At 41.3% G+C, this 23,219-nt stretch overlaps 1 long non-coding RNA gene across 2 annotated transcripts in view; it reads right to left on the minus strand.

Annotated features, from left to right (window-relative positions):
• The window catches only part of LOC134295448 (uncharacterized), a 30,361-nt gene extending 8,354 nt beyond the window's left edge, over positions 1–22,007 (minus strand). The window contains exons 1-2 of one of the 2 annotated variants that reach the window (XR_010002015.1): positions 21,644–22,007; positions 15,197–17,864 (exon numbers count right to left, since the gene is read on the minus strand). This is a non-coding gene — a long non-coding RNA (uncharacterized LOC134295448). Of the gene's footprint in view, positions 1–1,133; positions 17,865–21,643 lie in introns of those variants that run through there. The other variant, XR_010002014.1, reaches the window with a different exon arrangement.
• Between the last annotated feature and the right edge of the window lie 1,212 nt (positions 22,008–23,219).

A 23,219-nucleotide genomic window follows, 5' to 3' on the forward strand; every position in this document is an offset into this window, starting at 1 on the left:
CCACCCACACATGCACCTAAAGTGTGAAGAGTGAGTTAAAGATAAAGAGCAGGAAGAAGTGAGGTTTCTCAGGCCAGCTAGAAATAACTTAAAATGGGAGGACTTTGTAAATGTTTTTTTTTTAATTGTTTCATTTGCATGTAAAGACTCTTTGCCCCATTTTCCACTTGCAAATCAGAGATAATTTTGCAAGCACACTCTTCAAGATCTTTCTGCTCTGAGATCATGGAATGAAGCTAGCTGTGATAACCGTCGCCCCGGCTTTCAAATTGATTTGAAAACGCAGCAGAGAGTTCCGTAGACCGCAAAACAAAAGGAACGGAACGGGACCGCAGCAGACTATTATTAGGAGATCTTTTTATTTCACTTTCCCCTTCCCTGAACCATGTAACAAAATCCCCCAATAAAAGTAGCATTATTTTAACAATAACACTCTCTATCTGGTTATTTTGTATCTTTTCTCTGGCTCCTTCCTTTGCATGAAACCTCTCTCTCTCGCGTCCCTTTAACTCCGGCTGAGGTTCTCCGCCATAGATTAACATGGCGGACGATATAAATTGGCTCATATCTCTATCAAAATTACCCCTAGAACGCTCCTCTTTTAGACCTAACCCTTTCTAAGGCTCCTGACTCGAAGACAACCAGCAGAACCGGAATCGGTCCAGTTTTCGGCACCTCAACAGCTGACTGTCAAACGGGACCGACGGCTCCTTTCAAGCCAAGCTGCTGCTTTATCCCGGGTTTTCCTCTCCCCGCGACTCGCGGAATGGTTTTCCCTAGCCCCTTTCTGTGAATTGGGGATGGGGGGATCGCTCTCTCGCGGGGGAGACATAGTTCTCCAAGGACCCTCACCCTCTACAGCTGCCAGGGGGTAACGGACGGGTGCCCTCCACGTTTCATTCATACTTTTCATGATTTTATGAAGGAGAAGAACACTCTTCCCCAGACCTACCCCTGGACTTATGAAATCCTATACTTCCAAAGACTGCAACCCACATGTGCCTCTTCCCTATGCCATCTCTATGAATTCCTTATGAACTCTTTTTCCTCATGTATTTGTGAATTTCCATATTCTATGTACTTGGACACTCTCATGACTCACTGTTGTATGAATTTCCATATCGGGTTCCCCAGATGTTGTGAACTTCGTCCTTATCAAATGTTTTCTATTGCTTATATCATTCATGATTCCCCTTTATGCAATGTCACCCACCTTTATGGATTCTCCTTTATTTCCTTGAAATCTATCTATCTGCCTATATGTATTTATACTCTTTGGGATCCCCGGAAAATATGTATTCTTCCCAGCAGGGTTTATGTTCCAACTTTATTTTAATTTTCATTTTATCCCATATAATTGTCAGATCATGAAATCAAATGGGAAATATTATGACCCCAACATGAACTCTAGCCCTATGACCCAGACCTCCCTTCCCAAAAACAAAAGGATAATCTGCCACAGTTTAATCCAATCTCATTCCGATCGCATGGACAATATAGGGCGAGCCACCAAATTCCTAAAGGTGACTCGCCCCCAAGGCAAACATTATCATATCCCAGGCCAGGACGCCGCAGGAAGGCACCCTGTGGGGCCGTCAATGACGGCTCATCACCACCCATCACCACTTCCCGTCTGACACCCCAAAGACATATCTAAAATCTGTGAACGTGACAGGACCCCGGACATCCTTGATGGGTGTCATAAATTCCTTTAGAAATTGGCTGGGCCAGAATTAATCTGATATTTCCTGTCCGGTCACCTCATTGTCTCAATAGCTCCCGCCTCCTCCTCTCTGATTGGCCCGAATAGGGACAAAAAGCGGCTCCCCATTGGGCCAGCAGAGCAAGGCGGGAAACGAAAGCCCGCCTCGTTCAACCTCTCAGCCTATCCGCGATCAGATGGGCGGGGAAGCGGGGCGGGAAATTCAAAGGGCTGTCAGACCGAAACATTGTATAAATATGGCTTTATTTGAAACATATGTACGCTAGTAGATTGAATGATCGCTATTGGCGTCCTTTTCAGCTGAATTGCTCAATAAAACCTCCTTGGCGGATTTTCCTTCAACTTGGCGGACCTTCTTCATTTCAGGCTTCAGGTTGTATTGCGGCTTATATTCTTCTTTTGGCTTCGCCAAGGTCCGTTCCCTCAGGACCGGATCGGCTTCCTTCTAAAGGGGCCCGATCCCCCAAACGCGGTCGACAACAGCTGGAAGGTAGAGATTAATAGCCAACCAAAGGTGTTCAGGGCGTGAATTGGTGGAGATTAATGTTTATATTATTGTCTCAGTCTTATTTCCTACAATTAAAACCTATTTCTATTGCTACTACTCTTACAGTTTTTATTATTATCAAAAACAAAGGATAAAATGATTGGGACCGATGCTGTGGAAAGATCCAGAAAATTAGGTGGCAGAAAATAGGATGAGAATTTGAATCCAAACTTTTGGAGGTAGAAATCCTCTCCCTGACCCTACTTTTCCTCATCAGTTTCTTCTCTTCAGCCCCCAAAGGAGAACCCTGTCAAGGCTAAGATGTTGCTTTTGTCCTGCATGTCAGCCCATTAACCTTGCCTGAGGCTGAAGGCAAGCTCTGTAGCAGCAACTCTCTTGGGCTCAGTGTCAAGGGCACCTCAGCCTCTGCTGCATACCCAGCAAAAGCATGAGAACTGACTGGGTTTGTTCTACTACCAGGAGAGGTCACAGAGGTCAGCCTTGAGAGAATTTTCCTTTACCACTGTCTTCCGTGTGTGTGTGTGTGTGTGTGTGTGTGTGTGAGAGAGAGAGAGAGAGAGAGAGAGAAAGAGAGAGAGAGAGCACACGCATGCCTTCAGGTCGCCTGTTATCTTAAGGTGACCGCATGAATTTCATCATGTTGCCCATATGAGACGACAGCAATTCTCTTTGCCATTTCATACCTTACTTATCTGTCTCTATGCACATGGTGTGCATGCGACATACATGTATAAAATTTGACATCTGTTTATATAGGGATGCATGAAGGATATTGACAACAAATGTGGCTGGTCATCACTAATAGTCAACACGGATTTACCAAAAAAAGTCATGCCAGACTAATTCGATCTCTTTTTTCGATAGAGTTACAAGCTGGGTCAATACAGGGAATGCCATGGATATAGTAAGGCCTTCGACAAAGTCCCCCATAACCTTCTGGCAAACAAACCAGTAAAGTGTGGGCTAGACAAAACTTTAGTTAGGTGGATCTGTAATTGGCTAGGCGAACGAACCCAAAGGGTGCTCACCAAGACGTCTTCTTCATGTTGGAAAGAAGTGACAAGTGGAATGCTGCAGGGTTCTGTCCTGGGCCCAGTTCTGTTCAACATCTTTATTAATGACTTAGACGAAGGGTTAGAAGGCACGATCATCACGTTTGCAGATGACACCAAATTGGGAGGGATAGCTAATACTCCAGAAGACAGGAGCAGTATTCAAAACGATCTTGACAGATTAGAGAAATGGGCCGAAACTAACAAAATGAAGTTCAACAGGGACAAATGCAAGATACTCCACTTAGGCAGAAAAAATGGAATGCAAAGATACAGAATGGGGGACGCCTGGCTCGACAGCGGTACATGTGAAAAAGATCTTGGAGTCCTCGTGAACAACAAGTTAAACATGAGCCAACAATGGCTTGCGTCCTCAACCAGGTGGGCGTCCCTTCCCGCAGCTGCGCATGTGCATGCTCTCAGCTTTCCCCCACGCTCGTCCTAGATCGCTCTTCTAAGGTTTTGCAAATGCTTGCAAGGAAGGTTATGGCAACCATTTTTTGGGACAGGAAAGGTATGCTTCTTGCAAAAGGAGTATGGGGGAAAGCTGAACGCATGCACATGCGTTGCTGTGGGAAGGGATGCCCGCCTGGTTGAGGACGCAAGCCAAGCGGCAAAATTTGGTGGGGAAAGGGTTTCCAAGGTCATTTACTGCTATGATAAGTGCCTAGATTTCAATGGGGACTATGTTGAGAAGTGGTATTTGGGTCTGGCTTTCAACTGCATATGGTAAATGTTTTCTCCTATACTTTGTTCATTTTTAATTCCAAAACGTAATCTACTTTCTGGATAGCCCTCGTATTTCTTTTTCATTTGTAAGTCACCTTGAGTCCTATTCTGGGGTATCAGTTGGGTATACTGAGTCACCCTATGAGCATAACATATAGTTTGAGCTTTAAGTCTTCATCCCCATTAAATGCTCTGTTACCTTTCCACTTGAAAAGATAGAATGAATGTTTCTTGGGGCAGGAATCATGATCTCTCACATTTTAAAAAAAAGATTATGTTGCTCTGAAAAATACCATGCATTATATAAGCAATTAACGTCTGTCCTAGAGACCGGTTATGTTAATATATGCTATGCAATACTGTTCAATACTGCCATTCTTTCCAATGTATGATCCACATAGGGATGAAGGTAACATGCCCACTGTTTCAGCATGCTGGGTTTTGATTTGATAGCTGGCCAAAGCCCAACAAATACAGATAGCACCTTTCTTTGCACAGAGGAGGTCTGGCATCCAGATGCTGCTGGTTTATTTTGTAGGCACCCCATTTTACGCCTGCCGCACATTCCTTAATTAACAGCTCAGAGGATGTCGGGCAAGGGAACGATGTAATGAGCACTCAGTTTGCATATCAAAAGGCCACATCATTAACATCCCAGCACTTGCTGGAGATGGAAAAGGGTCACAAACAGAAATGCCCACAGTTCAGATTGACAGCCCGGAAGCAAGTGCACAATGTGGGAGGCAGGGAGGCCTGATGGAATGATAGGGTTAAGTTACACAAAGGAAAGCACATAGTCCAGAGTCTTTGCAGTTGTGTCAGACCTATAGAATGCAAGGCACAGTGCACTGCAGAAGGCATTGTATCTGTTTTTCCAGCCAACAGGTGATCAAAGCAGAAGGAATCAGGAATCAACTTTTAGGTGCCAGGCTGCTAATTGAAACCAGTTGATGGAACACATCTTTCCGATCCTTAAACAACCTTACTGGTTCATGATCCATTTATGGACACAACTCAAAGTGTTGGAGCCCTATGCAGCTTGGGAACCCCTGCTCCTACATGCCTATAATAAGGGTCCCTCAGCCCTTTTTTGTCCTTACCATCCTTTGATTTCATTCGTCATATTATAATTTATTCTAGTTGGCTATAGTGACCCCCATAGTATTCAGACCCATGTCATTTTGAAATCCTTATATCAAAATGAAATAGGACACACACACACACATGTACAACTATAGTATGACCCTCCTTTATCCACAGATTTGATATCCACATTTATCCATGATCCCAAAAAACATTGCATTTAGAAGTGTATTGGCCTCCCTTGGTCATCCGGTGCAATTTTATGGTATGCTTCTGACCCAGGCGCAATCAAAATAAAGGGTTTGGTATTGTCCATGGTTTCAGTTATCCATGGCGGGCACTTGGAATATATCCTCTGCAAATATGAGGGTCATACTGTATACAGAGAGTGAGGACCTGCATCTCATCATATGGTTTTCCATAGTAAATTGTATTAGATAGTAGTGAGGAAACTACCTAACACAAATGAGGAAGACAAAAGAACTAATAAAATGAAAAAAAAATTCTGAAGAAATGAGCTGGGCAGGAATACCAGAGAAGCAACGTGAATATGATTGCTACATTTTTAAAAATTGCCCTATGTGGGAGGAATATGTTGAACACAGAAATACATGCAAAATCAGGTAAATAGATTCAGCCTAACCTAGTTATATGCAATTGCCTTAAAGACACTCCAGTACTTTGTGACACTGTTTTCTCTTCTGCTATGTATTAACAGCTCAAAGGCCTTCCATATGGTCTGTAGGCTTTTCCAAGTCACAACTGCCATACTCCCTGCCACTATCAAATTTAGGTCTGTCACTTCAGGGTGTTGCAGGGATATGCCTGGATATGTTTAGCTTGGAGAAGAGAAGGTTGAACGGAGACATGATAGCCATGTCTAAACATTTAGAAGGGAGCAAGCTTGCCTTTTGCTGTTCTGGAGACAAGCTGCCTTATCACATAGAGTAATTGAAGTGTCCTAGTACGCTTTTTCCCCAATTCACCCATAGAGCCCCACGCCACCCATCAAATGATGTACAGCAACTTTTGATGGGGCTCCATGGGTGAATTGGCATGGCAGTGTGGTGGGGCACCACTGCTGCCAACACAAAGGCTGCCCGGTGATTTATAAGGAACAAAGGGGGGTTGGCACATTGGCAACGCTACCCCCACATGGTATGAGAAAGTGCCAGCTGGCAGCCGGGGTGCCAGGATTGCCCCACTGCTGCTCCACTGCTCCTATGATTTGCCGATGAGGATGGTGAATCACAGCACTGGACCTCGATCATGAGATGAGGTCCAAGGACTAGCCCTTGTGGTCTCTTCCAACTCTATGATTCTATGACATGGATTCAAAGGGTGAAAAATACATTCCACCTAAACATTAGGAAGAACTTCCTGTCAGTAAGAGCTGTTTAGACTCAGAGCATAGTGGATGCTCATTCTTTGAAGGTTTTAAAGCAAAGGCCAGATGCCCATTTGTCAGGAGTTGGGTTGCTGTGAGTTTTCCGGGCTGTATGGCCATGTTCCACAAGCATTCTTTCAAAACGTTTCACCTGCATCTGTGTCAGGAGTTCTTTGATCATGTGTTCCTGCATGGCAGTGGGTTGGACTGGATGGCCCTCGCAATCTCCTCCAACTTTGTGATTTTGGAATTCTATGAAATCCTGGGATTTATAGGTCTAATAGTGACACTCGTGTATTTCTTTCTTTCAAGGGGAGGAGTTTGCCATTTCCCCTCTACTGTAGCATGTTGTGTAACAAAATATGCTATGCTACCTTCACAATGCCAGTTTTGTTTTCCCTTTCAGTAACTATGTTAGTTAAAGTGGTATCGGAGCAGTATAACTAATAGATCTGGTAAAAGTTGCTTTTTGGACAATAATACTGACCCAGGATCCTATATAAAGATTCAGATTGGAAACACTACTTTTGGGACTACATTGTCCAGAATCTCCCAAGCAGTATGGCCAGTATTGGAGTGCTATATATTAGAGCAAGGTCCCAATCAAGGGTTCTTGAAGGAAAGGGAGATTTGCTAAGCAGCTGTATCTTTGCCTTTCCCCACTCCTTACTGGGGTTAACAACAGCAAAGGAAAAGGATATGTGTTCCTTTGATATTTAAGCATGGCCTGGGACCAGGAGTTCTCAGACTGGGCCTGGGCAAACAATTGTATCTTGCCCCTCTTGCAAGCCACTGCCTCTCATAAGGGGTTCACAGTGAAGCAATGACTGTGCAGATTCTTCTTGTGCTACTGACACCATATGCTCTTTTGAAACACTTGCACCCAAAAAGCCTTGCAAAAGCTTGTGTGTCTGCACAAACACAGTACAGAAAGATTAAATGTTCCACTGGTTCCGTCCCTTTGTAAGGCAGCACCAAAAAAATACAGGCAATAGGTCCCTCTCACATAAGGATGCCTTTACCTGTTTTTAATTAAAAATACTATTTTCAAAAACAAGTGCTGCTGCCCAAGCAGAGACCTTGGCTCTTCATCCAGTAAGGCTGGATTAATCACATCCCTTGGCTACAGCCTAAGCATTCAAAACCTGCCAACAGGTGTATGCCTACTCAGGATGGAATCTGACCTCAACCCACAGGAGCTGGCCAACAAAATCCTCCAAGGGTTGAGGTCTGTGGTGTGATTCTAGGAGTCGTCTTGTTCCACAACTCCTGGTTTTGTGCTATTGAATCTGGTATCATTGTTTAGTTCAAATTCTTGTCTTTGCCTTCTTTCAACAACAGAGCTTAGGCAGATTATTACTCTGCTTCCTTCTCAGGAGAAAGGAAGGTGGGAAGCTTTGTTTTATTTCTATTGAAGCAGAAAGCTGTGTATGCATCCTATGGGTCTAAAATGCCAGTTCTGTTGATCATATTAAGGTACAGTAGATGAATTCAAGTTTTGGTTGTTGGTTTAATATCAGCCCGCAAAATAAAGGGGAATTGTAGATCAATAAGCCCACAGGAATCTATGAAGGATGACATCTCATGAGTTCAGATGAGCTCTCTTGATAAAATGACCACAAGGTTCTCAAAATGACAATATGCCACTAGGCAGAGGAGTGTCATGCATCTCTTCTTATACTAAAGTTCTCATATCCTAGTAGTTAAGCAAATCTTCAGATCTTTGTGTTATTCTGGATATATTCTGGATACTTCTCCCCAGGTCCAATATTATATTAATAATGTACAGTATTTTGTTTTGTGTTTTTAATTATTTATTTACTGTAATGACACTATATTTTAAAATCCCAAAACTGGAAAAAAAACTATAATGGCTCAAGGATTCTAGTAGTGGAGGTACAAAAAATAACTTTCCCATGGTCTACATGCAATGTTCCAGATTTTCAAAGATTTATCCTATCTTTCCCACTGTGTCAGCAATGGGACAACTGCATATTTTGCTCCACAATTTGTTCCTACAAAAGTTAGATTGAGACATGCTTTAACCACAGCAACAAAAAACTTCAAATTCAGGCCAGCTGATATTTGCAATGGTACAAGATGGCATGCCTAGAAACAGGCCATCCAGATGACATGACAACCTCAAATGCAACTTCACTACTGAGTTATTGTTCATTCTATTGATTTCTGAAAAGTCAGACAGCCCCTGCCTTTGAATGTATTTAGTCAATCAGTGTAGTCTCAACAGATAAGATTGACACTGACAACAGAGTTACCAACCAAGTTAGGCATGATCCATTTTATCCCAGTGCCAAGTTCCAGTTTGCTGGGTCAATGATGCAAAAAGTATTAGCAAAGAGGTCTAGCTTTTAAAGAAAGTCTAGGCGAAGTCTGTTTTACAGAAATCCTTAGAGGGAAGGAGATGGGCTGCAGCAAAAGAGGGTGATATTGCAATGCAAGGATTAATATGTATTTAAGGGTCTGTGAAGTTGATACATTTTTCCACTGTAGCTATTAATTTCCATCAAGTCTGCTTCAACGTATGGTGTTCCTATGAATGAGGGACTTCTAAGAGAGAGTCATTGACAGCTCTGCTTTGGGCTCACAAACGCAGCTGCCCGTATTTCTGGATTCTTATTCTATATGAATATAGGAAATATTATGATGGGAACCAGCATCACAAATTTTACCATTATAGTCCACTACATTGATTAATCGTAGGTCCTAGGCTTAAATAATGGTATGAAAGATTGTTTTTTGGTGGTCTTCTCTTACAGAGGAAAAGTAGTAAGCTTTCCTCATTGCTGCTTCCCTATATACCCCATAATTCTGCTTTAGAAGGCTGGTTTCTGAGTAGCACCAAAAGGCGCAGAAGGGAAGAGAGAAGGAAAAGGTTTATTTTGTTTGTTTGTTTGTTTTTTCATTCTGACATTGAAATTAGACTCCAAGTCCTTTGGGAACTACTGACAGTCAGAGTAGATCATACTGGGATAGATGGATCAGTGGCTTTGTGACGAATAAATCCTGAATGTTTGGGATATTTATGATGGCGGAGTTAGAAAAAGCCCCAGAGGCCTTGTGCTTCCTTATCCTTTAACTGTTTAATTTTATTTAAGCTGCCAAATCCAGTGATAATCCCCTGCAAACCAGAAACTGAGTTAGACAGTTAAGGCCAGCAGCATCTTTTTAATGGTGTCTTTGAACAGTGCCTGGCACCATAGGATGCAGATCTTGACAAGGACACATGGCAGTGCTTTGGCCTAGTGCTAATCTGACATGGTCATCACTCATCAGCTGATAATGCAGCAAATATTCTGTATCATTATAGTTTTTTGGGTTTTATATTTTTATGTCAGAATGTTTTAATTGCATCTCCTTGGGGAGATGCATCTCCATCTAATTCAGCTCTTAATTAACCCAGCACACCCCAAAGAGGGTACATAATCACTTGTAAATTAAATATGAAAAGAATTATTTATCTAGGAACAGCCGCCTAATGACTTAGCCTGCGACGCTTATCTTTGCTAATGATGATGGATCAGGAAGGAAAATTTGGAGGGGAGGAGAGTGCATCCTTTCTCTCCACAGTCTCTCAGCAGGGGTTACCAAACAGTCAGGATGTCAACAAAACTTTTTGTATACGATTTAGTGCAAACAGACAATTACAAGACGGAAGCGTGATGGCTGTTTTTGAAAGAGGGCAAATATGACATTGTTTGGTCTGTCTGCACCACTAACAGGAAAAAAATGATTTAATTTAGGATAAGCTCAAAGTTGCAAACTCATAGTCCTGGATGTCCTGCCAACTGACCTACATATGTAAAGACTTCTGAAGTGAATTTTTAACTATATCATTTCAGGTTATAGGAAAGGTGGAATAGCATTTTTCCCCAAAATATGTATCTAGAAGTTAGAGGGAAGGAGGGCAAGCAAGCAGGCAGACAGGCCATGAGTGTGAATAATCTGTTTACTGGCATTTGTAAATATCCTTTTTACCTGGGGAAAGAATTCATAAATATGGTACTTTGGATTACCAGGTGAAGTTACCTCTAAAAAAGGAACATCAGCAGCAACAACCAATGACATTCCCTCTTCTACAAAAACATTAAATGGATAGGAACCCTATCTCGTATTTCACTTGGCAACCCTAGTACTCCACTTCTTATTTGAAGTGGCATGCTTTATTTCTACCAGTTCAGGACAGAGTAGTTCCTTCCTACCTACCTACAGAAGGTGGATTATCTTGTTTAGGGTTCTCCAGCTTATTTTCTCACCTCTCTTTAATGTACATCTATACCAGATCCCAGCCTGAATTTTCTTTTTTCCATCTCATTGGCAACCTCTCGAACTCTCTGATAGTTCTATTTTCCCGCATCAACCATTGGTGATTTCATCCTGTAGATAATATTTGAGGTGTGAACCAGGAGGACAAAGAGGTTGGCAGTCACAACAGGCATTGGTTTGTTATCTGAATGCAAAATGCAACACCTGCAGTCCCTTGCTTTGGATTCAGAATTTTTTGTTTCATCACAGTTTTTTGATCATGGTCTTGCTATTGTCTTTCCCATGCCCTCCCGCTTCCTAGCCTTTGTATGTACAGATGGTCTGGACATGTATTTTTGAAAGGCTTTTCTATTTGTCAGTTTGCAGTCCACACTTCAATGCACTTCTCATTGCCCTCATGTTACTCTCACCTAGTGCATGCTTTTTTGTTCCTAAGCTAAATGTATATAGAATCATAGAATCATAGAATAGTAGAGTTGGAAGAGACCACATGGGCCATCTAGTCCAACCCCCTGCTAAGAAGCAGGAAATCGCATTCAAAGCACCCCCGACAGATGGCCATCCAGCCTCTGCTTAAAAGCCTCCAAGGAAGGAGCCTCCACCACGGCCCCGGGGAGAGAGTTCCACTGTCGAACAGCCCTCACAGTGAGGAAGTTCTTCCTGTGAGGGCTGTTTGACATATGTTTCTTTTTTTAAAAAAAACTGGAAGACAGGTAGTGAAAAGATATTAGTTCTTGAGGGGAATGTACAACCAAACAGGAATACAATATTCCCAGTGTAATATCCTGAACCTTATCTTTTCTTTAGAAAGATAAACCTTGGGACTGGGTCAAGCCCAGAGTTGCTGGCTCTCTGTGAAAGCTGACTCGCTCTGCTCAATATAATAGGAAATCATTTTGTGGCTGATGGGAGCTTGAGAGAAATGCCAGGTCCCTTTCAATCTTTCTTTCCCTGGGGCTCAGGGGGAGAGGTGGGGGACACAAGGTGAGCGCTTATTCCTTTCAGCTTTACAGAGCCAAGATCAAACTGAATCTGACTACAAATCGAAAAAGACAGTTGAGCTGGCTTGGAGCTGATTCTCACATTACCACCGCAATGCAAAAGACTAAATAGTGAAAGGACTTCCATATAGCGATGACTCCATACAGAAGCTTTACACATGAATAAACCTGTAAAGAACGGACAGATTGGTTATCACTCACTTACTTGCATTACCTATATCTCATGGGAAATATTTATAGCAGCACTATGACTTTAGGTTGGTGGCTGGGCTCAGGGCTGACCCGGCACATTTAGCTACCCAAGGAAAGAATAAAATGTGTTCTTGAAGGCTTTCATGGCCAGAATCATTGGGTTGCTGTGAGTTTTCCGGGCTGTATGGCCATGTTCCAGAAGCATTCTCTCCTGACATTTTGCCCACATCTATGGCAGGCATCCTCAGAGGTTCTTTCTCCCACCCTGAATATTCCACAGATATATAAACCCCATTTGCCTAGTTTCCAACCTCTGAGGATGCCTGCCATAGATGTGGGTGAAACGTCAGAAGAGAATGCTTCTGGAACATGGCCATTCAGCCTAGAAAACTCACAGCACCCCAAAGAATAAAATGCTTCTTCTCGGTTCCTGCTTTCAGGCTCTGGAACTTCCTTCCTAGAGGGACTAGACCATTCCCTTCCTTGTTGTCCTTTCTCTCTCAGGTGAAGATCTCTTTATACCGACAGACATTTGTTTCACAAGAAAAAAACTCTTTAAAGTGTGTCATGCTAGTTTTATATTTTCCTTTTAAATGGATATGTTTTGCATAGTTTGAATTCAATGGACCACTTTATGGCATTTTATGCAAATTTTTTGCATGATTTTATCCTTTATTAAATTCTTCATGACTCTTTTAATCTCAGCTTTTAGGGAAAGACAGGGTGTAACAATGGAATGCCATGGAATGCAGTACAAGATGGCATCCTTTCCACACCTGTCACTCAGCAGAAGTCAAGCAGAATCTTCAACACTGGAAAGAAAACAGTATTCACAACACAGATGCAACGGAATTGACAGATCTCTCTTTCAACTTCACCCTTCCCAGCATCTACTGCTTTGCTCATGATAATAGGGCTGGTTATTCTGGTGTGTCTTGAATATTCTCCAGGGTGGCTGGTAATAATAAGAATAATTTTATTTCTTACCTGCCTTTCCTTGTGGCTCAAGGCAGGTTACAGCATAGTTAAAAAACATAAAATTTGCAAAATTTTTATAAATGCACATATTCAATGTATTTCTATAAAAGATACATAGAGAAACATCTTTCTATAAAATACATATTAAAATATACAGAACAAAGATTTAAACACAGGACACAAGTTTAAAATTCACGATTTAAACTGGATTGGTAGGCCTGCCAAAAGAGGTAGGTCTTTAGATGATTTTTAAATGCTGACAGCTCATTTAGCTTATGGAGCTCTTCTGGCAGGTTGTTTCACAGTCTTGGAGGGGCCAATGAAAAAGTCCTCTAGGTGACAGTCACCAGTCAGGTTCTGGCAGGCTGGAGCAGACACACACACACACACACACACACACACACACCCCAGAGGACCTCAGTGTTCAGGGCAGATTGTACGGGAGAAGGCAAACCTGTAGGTAACCTGGACCCAAACCATGTAGGGCTTTAAAGGTCAAACCCAACATTTTGTACTTTGCCCAGAAACTAATTGGCAGCCAGTGGAGTGATGTTAGTATGGGTGTAATATGCTCAGCTCACTCCTGGGTGTAACCAGTCTAGATGCCGTATTTAGAACCAGCTAGAGTTTCATGTTGGTGAGATTGTGAATCCACTTCAGTTTGTAGTCTGAAATTTAAAGGAGCAATCCAAGGCGATTAACTCTAGTCCCTCAAATAGTTCCATCATCCTGAATAGGTCCATATGACTTGGGAATGAAGCCCAGAGTACATTAACTGTGCCTCTGACTTGGAAGTCACCAGCGACCACTTGGTGATAGGGTTTCCAGATGTGAGGGCCTAGCCCTGAGCCTCTTGATTTTATGGGTTATTTCCAGGTAGGAAACAAGGGTGCAAATTGTGCATTTTTGAAGGGCTTGGCTTTAGGCAAGAGGAAAAGGCTTTGTGCAAATCTCCAGCTCAGCTAATAGCAGAACAGCTTAATACAATTTGCAAAGCATAATTCATTTCTTGCTGTGACTTGCAAAGAATTGTGTGGGGTGCTGGTTATATTATTTACTTCCTCTTTCCCAGTCAGTTGAAGTGTCAGGGCTGACACTCTTTGGCTATAAGCAAGAAGGCTTTGAATGTTCTTTATCACATTCCCCTAAATAAGTGAAAAGGAATAATCCCTGTATTTCATTTTCAACTGAGAACAGATATTTTAGTTTAGTTTCCTGCATGTTATGAGCAACTGTGGTAGCTGCTTATGCTATGAGCCAGCCTGAGTCCCCTCTGGAGTGAGAAGGGTGGGATATAAATACATTAAATACATTAAATAAATAAATAAATAAATAAATAATGTATAACATTTAATGGCATCACCAGAGGTCTCAGATTTTCACCCAGAAACCTAGGGTCTCAGATTTTGACCCAGACAACCCTGAACTGACAAACCCAATGGCGACTTGTTTGAGTGCATGGACAATTAATCTTCTTACATATTAAAGTTTCCAGTCCACACTGGAACCCTGTGCCACACAGAGGTATTTCCAGTGACTTCCATATCAGAACATTATCTGGCCCTTACAAAGTAAGAACAGCAAATTCACACAAGGCTTAACATAACTTTGCTGAGGCTAATAGGAATATAAACACCCCATTCTCCCTAATGTACATTCAGCTCCTCTTCTGAATTCAAATATATCTTACACAAAACGTATTAGAGGCTCAAAACTGCTTTCTATTGACTCTGATACAAAACATCTCTGAAAGACATTCTACCATGAAAATTTGTGGCCGAATATACTATAATGAATCAGCTTTTGATGTTGCAGATCAGATGCACTTAATATATGTTCATATTCTTCTTGAGTGAATTAAAGGTCAAAGTCTTCAAACATCCTTCCCTGGATGTTTGAAGACTTTGAGGGAGCTGAAAATGGCTAAGGCCTACAAAGTGGTGGCACAAAATCTTTTTTCCTCCTCTTCCCCCTTATCCTTACACATTTACTTGAAATCTCTCCATAATTGCCAGTTTCTTTCATTCCTACCTTTTGAAGTTTTTATATTCACCTCCTCTAATTACATTCATTCCTCTCTCGTTCAGTTTTGTTTTGTTTTTTGGTTAAAATTGTATAAAGAACAAGATTCCCTCCTTCCTCAAATCCCAGATTCCATTGGGTATTTCAAATAGGAAACATCCCTTATAATAAGGCACACCTGGCAAAACAACTTCTTTGTCAGCAGAACAGCAAATCTGTTCTGGGTTTCAGTCTTACCTTTAATGGAGATCTCCAAGATGCTGGACCTATGTTGAGAATAAGGTTCAGTGCAATTGATATCTCCTTTAAATTTTAGTCTGAACCCTAGAGTGGATTCATAGGCCTCCTGATGTGGAAGCCACAATTATCGAGTGTCAGTTAAGCTTGGTATATTGTGAGCATGGGTTGGGATGGACTGGCTTAATCCCTGCTGGTCTCAGGAGCCATGAACCAGTTTGGAATTACTAATAAATGTGAGCAGATCTACTGTCAGCATCTAAGACCTCTATGGACTCCAGAATCTGTATTTCATTTGTTAGTTGTTCTGTTCATTGCTACAGATCTTTTGTTGTTGTTCCTAGTTGCAAGGTGGAGACAGCCAAAAAAAGTATTCCCACCATGCTGAGCCTGACCGTTTCCACCAGGCCTGGGACATTGCTAGCCAACAGCCCCTAGCAATGCTGTGTTTTTAACACACACACACACTGCTCAAAGTAGGGTTACTTTATACATCTCTATAGAGAAAGCGCTTACGGTGATACATTCATCTTCTCCAATGTCTCTGATTCAAATGCTTGAAAGAACATTGTAAGCTTTAATGAATTAAGCCTTGTAACTCTCTTTGGAGCTGGGTCAGGTTCATTATTCCTATGTGAGATGGAGAGGGAGGAAGAAGAAAGAAGGAAACAACACATCCAAAGCAACTTACTAAGAAACAGCATGAACTTGCCTGTTCGAGTGCATGGTTACAAGCCACTGCATGAGCATGCCAGAAGATTACCAATGGATTATCTGAGTTTGATAAATAAAGCATGTGAGATTTTTCAGTCTTCTTAATAAATACTAGATGGATTCTTGTACAGTCATAATTATGATCATCTGGGGGAAATGTTTAAATGTAACATTTTAAAGTTTTAAAATAATATCTAGCTAGGTAGAGATATGAAAAGAAAATAATTCTAAACTTTTCTCTGATCAGCAAATACATTTGTAATTTATGAAATTCTATAATTACAGGTTTAGTATTCCTTATCCAACATACTTGGGACCAAAAATGTTCTGGATTTCAGATTTACTTTCGGATTCTGCAGTACCTATGTGTGTGTATACATACATAATGAGATTATGTTAGAAATAGGATGCAAGTCTAAACATTAAATTCATTTCTCTTTCTTATACATTTTATACCCATAGCCTGGAGATAAGTTTATACAATATTTTAAATAATTTTGTGTATGAAACAAAATTCGTCTACATTGAATTATCAGAAAGCAAATGTTTTGTTATCTCAGGCACCCATATGGAAAATTTCAGATTTTAGAATTCTAAATAAGGGATGCATTGCCTTTGAACCAACAAAAAACCTGGAATGAAAACTCTGTTCGAGTATTTTATCACATGCATAAATGGGCTAGAAGCTTAACACGTCAGGATTTCACTTGTTAAGTGTCTTCAAGTTGTTTAGAATTTATGACAACCACACAGAAGACTCATCATGGCATTTTGTCCACAAGATTTCTTCAGAAGGAGGTTACCACTGCCTTCCTCTGAGACTGGGAGGATGTAACTTTCCCAAAGACACCCAGTGGTTTCCATGGCTGAGGGAGGATCAAACCCTAGTCTCCAGCAGTTCTACTTCAACACTCAAACCACTACACCATGTTCGTTCTACACATCAGAACTACTGGGCCTATTTTGCATCTCTCACTTACACACACTCAAACACACACCACCGTTTCTCAGAATGTGGGCTCTCCATTCTACCACCACCCCAGTGGATTTCTATTTACATTCACACAATAGTGCTTTGGAGTTTAGTCTGAACTTCAAAGGGGCTGAACCAGTTTTGGGGACAGGTACACTTTCGGGCATAGTGAAAATGCAAAAGGGGGAGTTGTTTAGGACTCTCCAGTTGTGGTTCTCCACATCTTTTGGACTTCAACTCCCAGAAAGTTCAGACAGTATGGCCAATGTTCAAGAATCCTGGGAGTTGAAGTCTTCTACACCCCTCTCCCCAAAATCCCAGAGTTTTAGGTGTGGGTCCATCATAAAGACATGATACACATACAGTGGGACCTCAACTTAAGAGCATCCCAACTTAAGAGCATTTTGAGTTAAGAGCCATTGCTCGGCCTAGTTTTGCTTTGACAGATGAGTAGCATTTTGAGTTAAGCGCTAGCGCTAGAGGGAGCACTAGCATGAGTGCACAGAGCTTTAGGGCTTCTAGGGAGCAACCTCCATGCCTCGTGTTCTTGTTCGCTTGGGAGATTGCTGTCTGCTTTGCTCTTGTCTGCTTTGAAAGATTTTTGTCTACTTTGCTCTCGTCTGCTTTGAGGAACTTTGGATTAGTTGATTTTGTGTGTTTTTTTATTCCTGGTATGTTTGGCTTCATGAAGAGAGAGGGAGAGGGAGTGAGAACAAGGGAGGGAGACTCGAATGAGTTCAGTATGAAGAAAATGATGCGTTTACCTCTGTACTTTGTACTTTGTGCTTCCTTGTCACAACTTTGTGGTTCTGCTATTTTAAAGTTGATCTTTTTCATTGTTCCATGTGAATGTGCAGGATTTGCCTTGCTGTTTCCTCAAATGTGCTTCCTTGCCACAACCAAACTTTGGGCTGTAGCTCTTTGCACCAATCATTTCTTTGCATTACAGTAAAGTGCATCAAGTGCTGTTTGGCCAGAACACTGAAAAAACAGGAAAGGGAGTATTATAGCAATCATCCCAGCTGCACCAGTTTAAGAACTATGGCAACTCCTTCCCAAATTGGGGCAAGCAATTGTATAGTAGTGGATGGAGAAAAGTCCTCTAGTCCTGTATTTATTATTATTATTATTATCATTATCATTATCATTATTATTATTCTCCTGCTTTAGGGGACTCAAAGCAGCTTAACAAAAAAAGTATCAGCATAACAATTTAAAAAATACAAATATGTAAACATTAAGGAAAATATTAATCTATAGAGACTTCATCAGACGGGTATAGGGCTCTGTTTTCATGCTCTTCGGAAACAGAGACCCATGAGAATCCCACAGAGGCCATCACATGACATAAGGACACTTCTGGTGGGAATCCGTTTTTGCAGCACATGGAAACAGAACCCTACACCCATCTTCAGGAATGAAGTGTTTTCCACAAGATGGAAAAGACAGGAGGGAAAGTGGCTTTCCCTGCTCATGAGCTGAAGTCCTTGATGTAAGCCTATGCAACAAAGCTCATCAGTCTACAAAACAGAAGCTCACCATGTTCATTTGAAACACATGATCATAATATGTAGGGCTTGTTGTGGGGTTTATTTGGGGTTTTTTTTTAAAAAAAAAAAACTCTGTTCTTGAGTCTTTGCTAACTATGGCCAGAATTTTCTATCAGTTGCATAGCAATGTAATCACTGTAGTGAGACCCAGAATGACCCACGCCCATTCATTTACTAGGCAGCAGACTTTGCTTGTGACAGTGCTCTGTTCCTCTGTTAATGAGGAAGTAGATGGCCGATATTTCCAACCCTTCTCATGGGTGATTCTATTCTGACAAGCAGAAGCAGGGTCCTTATCACAATTCCCCCTTGCACTGGAGTTCACTCATGGAAAGGCTGTAGTTGCCAATCAGCTGCTTCCTGATAAACAAGGAACAAATCCCTGTTGCTCACAGCAGCTGCTGCTACAAAAGTGGAAATTAGGGATCTGCATATTTCCCAAAGAATCTAAGAATAAGGAATACAAATCAGTCATGAATGCATACTCTAGGTTACACATTTCTAATGTCCATAATGAATCCCAGCCTAGATTCCTAGCTCTTTCCTTGGACCTTAGTGTTGTCCCAATCACTGGGAGCTAGATTTATGACAAGGAGGATAACCAGTTTTTAATACTGCATAAGCAGGCCTAGGCTCCAATCCAAAATATTCCCTAGCTTTTCCAAAAATTAACCTTCAATAGCTTCTTGGAAATGTCAGAAAATTAATACTGCATAATTTTGACTCATAATCATGTGGAGGTGGCATACATTATTTTGTCTCAACGAGATTTGTGCACAAGAAATAGATAATCTAATCTTAAATGCCTTTCTGGACATTTATGACAGTTTCTCCCTTCTAAATGCAATCTTTAAAAAGCCATCAGCAGCAACAGTCGGAGCCCTAATATCTGCATTGTACAATCTTCTCCTAGCACTGCTACTGACATCAGTAACATCATTCCTATCGGCAGGTGGGTAAAAGAGCCACATAACAGATGTCATGCTATGGTCTATCCCAATGCTAATGGATAGTATAACTGCCAAATGGCAATGGAGATGGTGTTATCACTAATGAGGACTGGGCATAATTGATTCCAGGTGGCCCATCCATGAAATGGGTCGCAAGTAGAATTTCAAAGATCAGTCTTTGGAGGAAAAATATAGCCTAACTGGCCTGAAGAAAGCTGGATGTTTCTGATTTTTTATTTTGTAGCACTGATGATTATTTATCTATTTATTTATTCATTCATTCCATACCTTTTCCCTGAGATTGCTGCTGGCATCCTGCTCAATATTTAAGAAGTTATACAGTGAAATTTCTGTTTACGGTTGGTTTACCAGTGCAACAAGCTACTCTTGGAAGACAGACAGCACTGCTAATATATGGATTTCAGAGGCTCTGAGAAGAGGGGCAGCAAGGGAAGAAACATCTTCCCAACAGTAAGGTCATTTGCTAAAAGCAATTGCAACAAGACCCCACAGAGTGTAGCTGTTTGTTTGAAAGCACTTCACAATTGGGAGAAGGATGGATGCTTCTTCTGTCACCATTCCATTTCCCAACATCTCAAAGATCCCCATGTTGATGGCAATGCCTGACTTCTTAGGTAGGAGGCTCACATTGGGAGATGCAGCCATGACAACAGAGCTCCATGGTTGTAGCTGCACTTCTTGTTACAGGATCTTAGCCTGGGATTCTAATTGACTTACAGGCTTTGTTTCATTGGAAGTCTACATAGGGAAGCACATAGCATGTGAAAAAACTTGGAAGATATGTTATAGAGTTCCGTTAAACTATTCACTTTGCCTTCTTTGTGGACTTGGGTGAAACTCTGTCTTTCTCTCTCTCTCTCTCTCTCTCACACACACACACACACACACACACACACACACACTTTTTAATTACTTGCCCTAGGACCATAGGAGTAGGAAACTTTGGCAGATTTTATGGCCAAATTTCTGTCCCAGAGTATTCCAGGGTACATGTGTTACTAAAAATACAAAAAAGAGAGTAATGACTGAACATACATTGCTGATTTTGAACAACAGCTTTTTTTTAAAGTTGATTTGTGCATGGGCTCCTGCAACCCATTGAAATATAAGCCACTTCTCTTAGAGTCTTTGCTTCTCCCCCCCCACCCCCACCCCCGATTTTGTCAGAAAAACCATGGTCCATGTGGAAGTCTTAGGGTCAACAAAACAGTATGGAGGAGCTATATGCAGCCCCTGGGCTAAAATTTGCCCACCTTTGGGCTTCTCTAGATGGGCTAATAGTTTCAGTTACTGTTGAGCTGTTCTGTTTATGGATTTTACACCTTCTCATAACAGTTATTTCTTCTCCTTCATCCAACCATGCCCTAAATACACTGGGTTCCATCCATTTTTCCTGCCAGTCTTTCCTTCCCTCCCTTTCCTCTAGCAACTCAACTGATCCAATCATATTTCTCCTGCACTATTCAGATCCCTGTCTTACACATTTGTTTTTTAAAAATATTATAGCCACAGTGCTAAACTGGTATAGCACTTCTGTACTATAATTGTAAAAGAAAGAGAAAATAAAGCAATGTTCAATCTGATTAACTTGAAATGGCAGGAAGGACAGTCTGAGACATATCTCCATGGCAAAGGTCACATTCAACATGTAATTACTGGGACTGCCCAGAGATGGCAAAGAAGCCAAGCTAAATTATACAGATGACAGAATGTATCCCTATCTATAATTTGAAACTTCCAGGATAGAAAAATACATTCCTTCTCTGGATTTAAAAAGTCATGAATAGTTCCAGAAATTCACAAGAAATAGATCAGAATAGATAATACTTTGTATGAATGTTTTTTTTAAATAAAAATCCACAATAAATAGGTACAACTCAAATCAAACAAAGAAACTGGCCAGTACAGAGAAATCCAGAATCTACTCCATAAATTTAAAATGTATACTACACCAAATCTGGCTACTGTGTGTGTTATTTCAAGTTACTTACTCCTCTCTTAGACACTGAAGAACTTGGATTCACACCTGGGAAAATTACTTTTAAGAAAAATTACCAGTAATATAAAAAGATGCTGATGCCAACTATGACTGACTGGAAGGGTAGGGTTAACCCTTTGAATATCTTCCTAACCCATCACAGTTATAGAGGATTTCAGCATTGCCTTTACATTCCTTCTTCTGAAAAGTAACTTTCCGAGTTCTACCTGAATTGGCACCATAAGAGGTCAGACACTCTACCTTACTGCTGTCATGTGCCTTTTCCTTTTCCGCTGCGTTGCCTCCTTCTTTCCTCTGCCTCCTACTTCCTGACACACTAGACTCATGGGAACATGAAGCACGTGCTCACTATTAGATTTTAACACATTTGTAACAAGCTCTGGGTATGTTAGCTGCTCTAGTTTATTTTTGAGGCAGCTTGTCTCCAAGGCACACAAGAGATGACAGGCTGCTTGGTGGAAGTAGCGCTGCTTGTCGGGTTGTATGCTGAGGCAGAGCCTCATGTCTCTTTCAATCTGACTGTGGGGCACAATGATTTTCAGTAATGAAGAAAAGCCCCATGCACTATCTGGAAAGGAGCCCTAGGCTTCCTGCTACCCTCTCCCACACCTCACCAGAGCAGGGTATTAGTGGAGGTCAGCTCTGCACTTCTGCTCCAAGACTCTGTCTTGCATTTGAATGGAGAGCTTAGAGACCAGGGCAAGACAGCTGAGAAAAGAACAACTCACTTCATTAGGCCAAAGATCATCTCAGGGAAAAAAGGGGAAAGAGCTGCCCTAAGACATATACTCTGTGACTGCACATAGGTAGATTTCTTAACACTCACACAGAAACTTCCATTTGAGGCAGGAAATGGCTATTCCCCTCTTAGAGGTCTGCCTTCCAGCCACACATGGTTCATTAAGGTTAATCTTGTCAAGTTGCCTTTTCTGTTGCCGTCCCAGCAATGCAGACCTATGGATGAACTCAGAGGTATTTTTTATCAAAACCACCTGAGGACACAGTTCTGCAGCTTCATATTTTCCCAAGTCAGTATCACTATGGCATTTCTTGGGGAATATGAAAAGCATCCTCAGAGAAGACAGGTACCTTTATCCACTGCAGTCACTACCAAGCATGTGGATTTCCAGAAAACCAGTGCTGGCTGGCCCAGTGGCACATCCTGCTGGACTCCCTAAACCAGAGATTCTAGGATTTTTAAAAGACTGGTTTTAGTAGTGTTAAAGAAGTATTTTAATCTTTAAATCTTTGTATCATTTTAATTGACATTTGCGATAGCAGCCCTTGTGGGCTGGGAAATGATGCAGAAGTACTTTAAATAAATATATAATAAATATTTCTCAACCTTTCCTTTTCTCCATAATCATATCTGTGGGGTTTATTAGTTTATTTGTGTTTCTTTGTTCCTCATTCATGCCAGAACCTATGGGCTCTCTTGTTTTTGAGCAAAGAGCAGTTGGTACATCTTTGGGTGATTGACAGTGGTCTGTCAAGAGTATCTCACCTCCAGTTGTTTAGCAATAGAAAGATAAATGATCAGTTCAGTTTTGATATTGAAAACAAATTCCTAGGCCCAGTATGTGCTTTTCTTTCATTTGAAATGCATGTCTTTTGCAGCTGCTTCAGGTCCATGGATCGTGAAGGTACTCGTGAAAACAAAATCGAGAGATCCATCTTGCCTGAGGTCTACCTATTGCACCTTAGAATGCTTTACTTGCCTCATATGAGGATACATTTGAAAAACTATGGTAGCATACAAATGAGGATGTCAAAGATTGGGTTTACAGAATAGATATTTTGGGGTAATGCTTTTCAG

Source organism: Anolis carolinensis, chromosome 1, assembly GCF_035594765.1.
Source record: "Anolis carolinensis isolate JA03-04 chromosome 1, rAnoCar3.1.pri, whole genome shotgun sequence".
Taxonomy (NCBI): domain Eukaryota; kingdom Metazoa; phylum Chordata; class Lepidosauria; order Squamata; family Dactyloidae; genus Anolis; species Anolis carolinensis.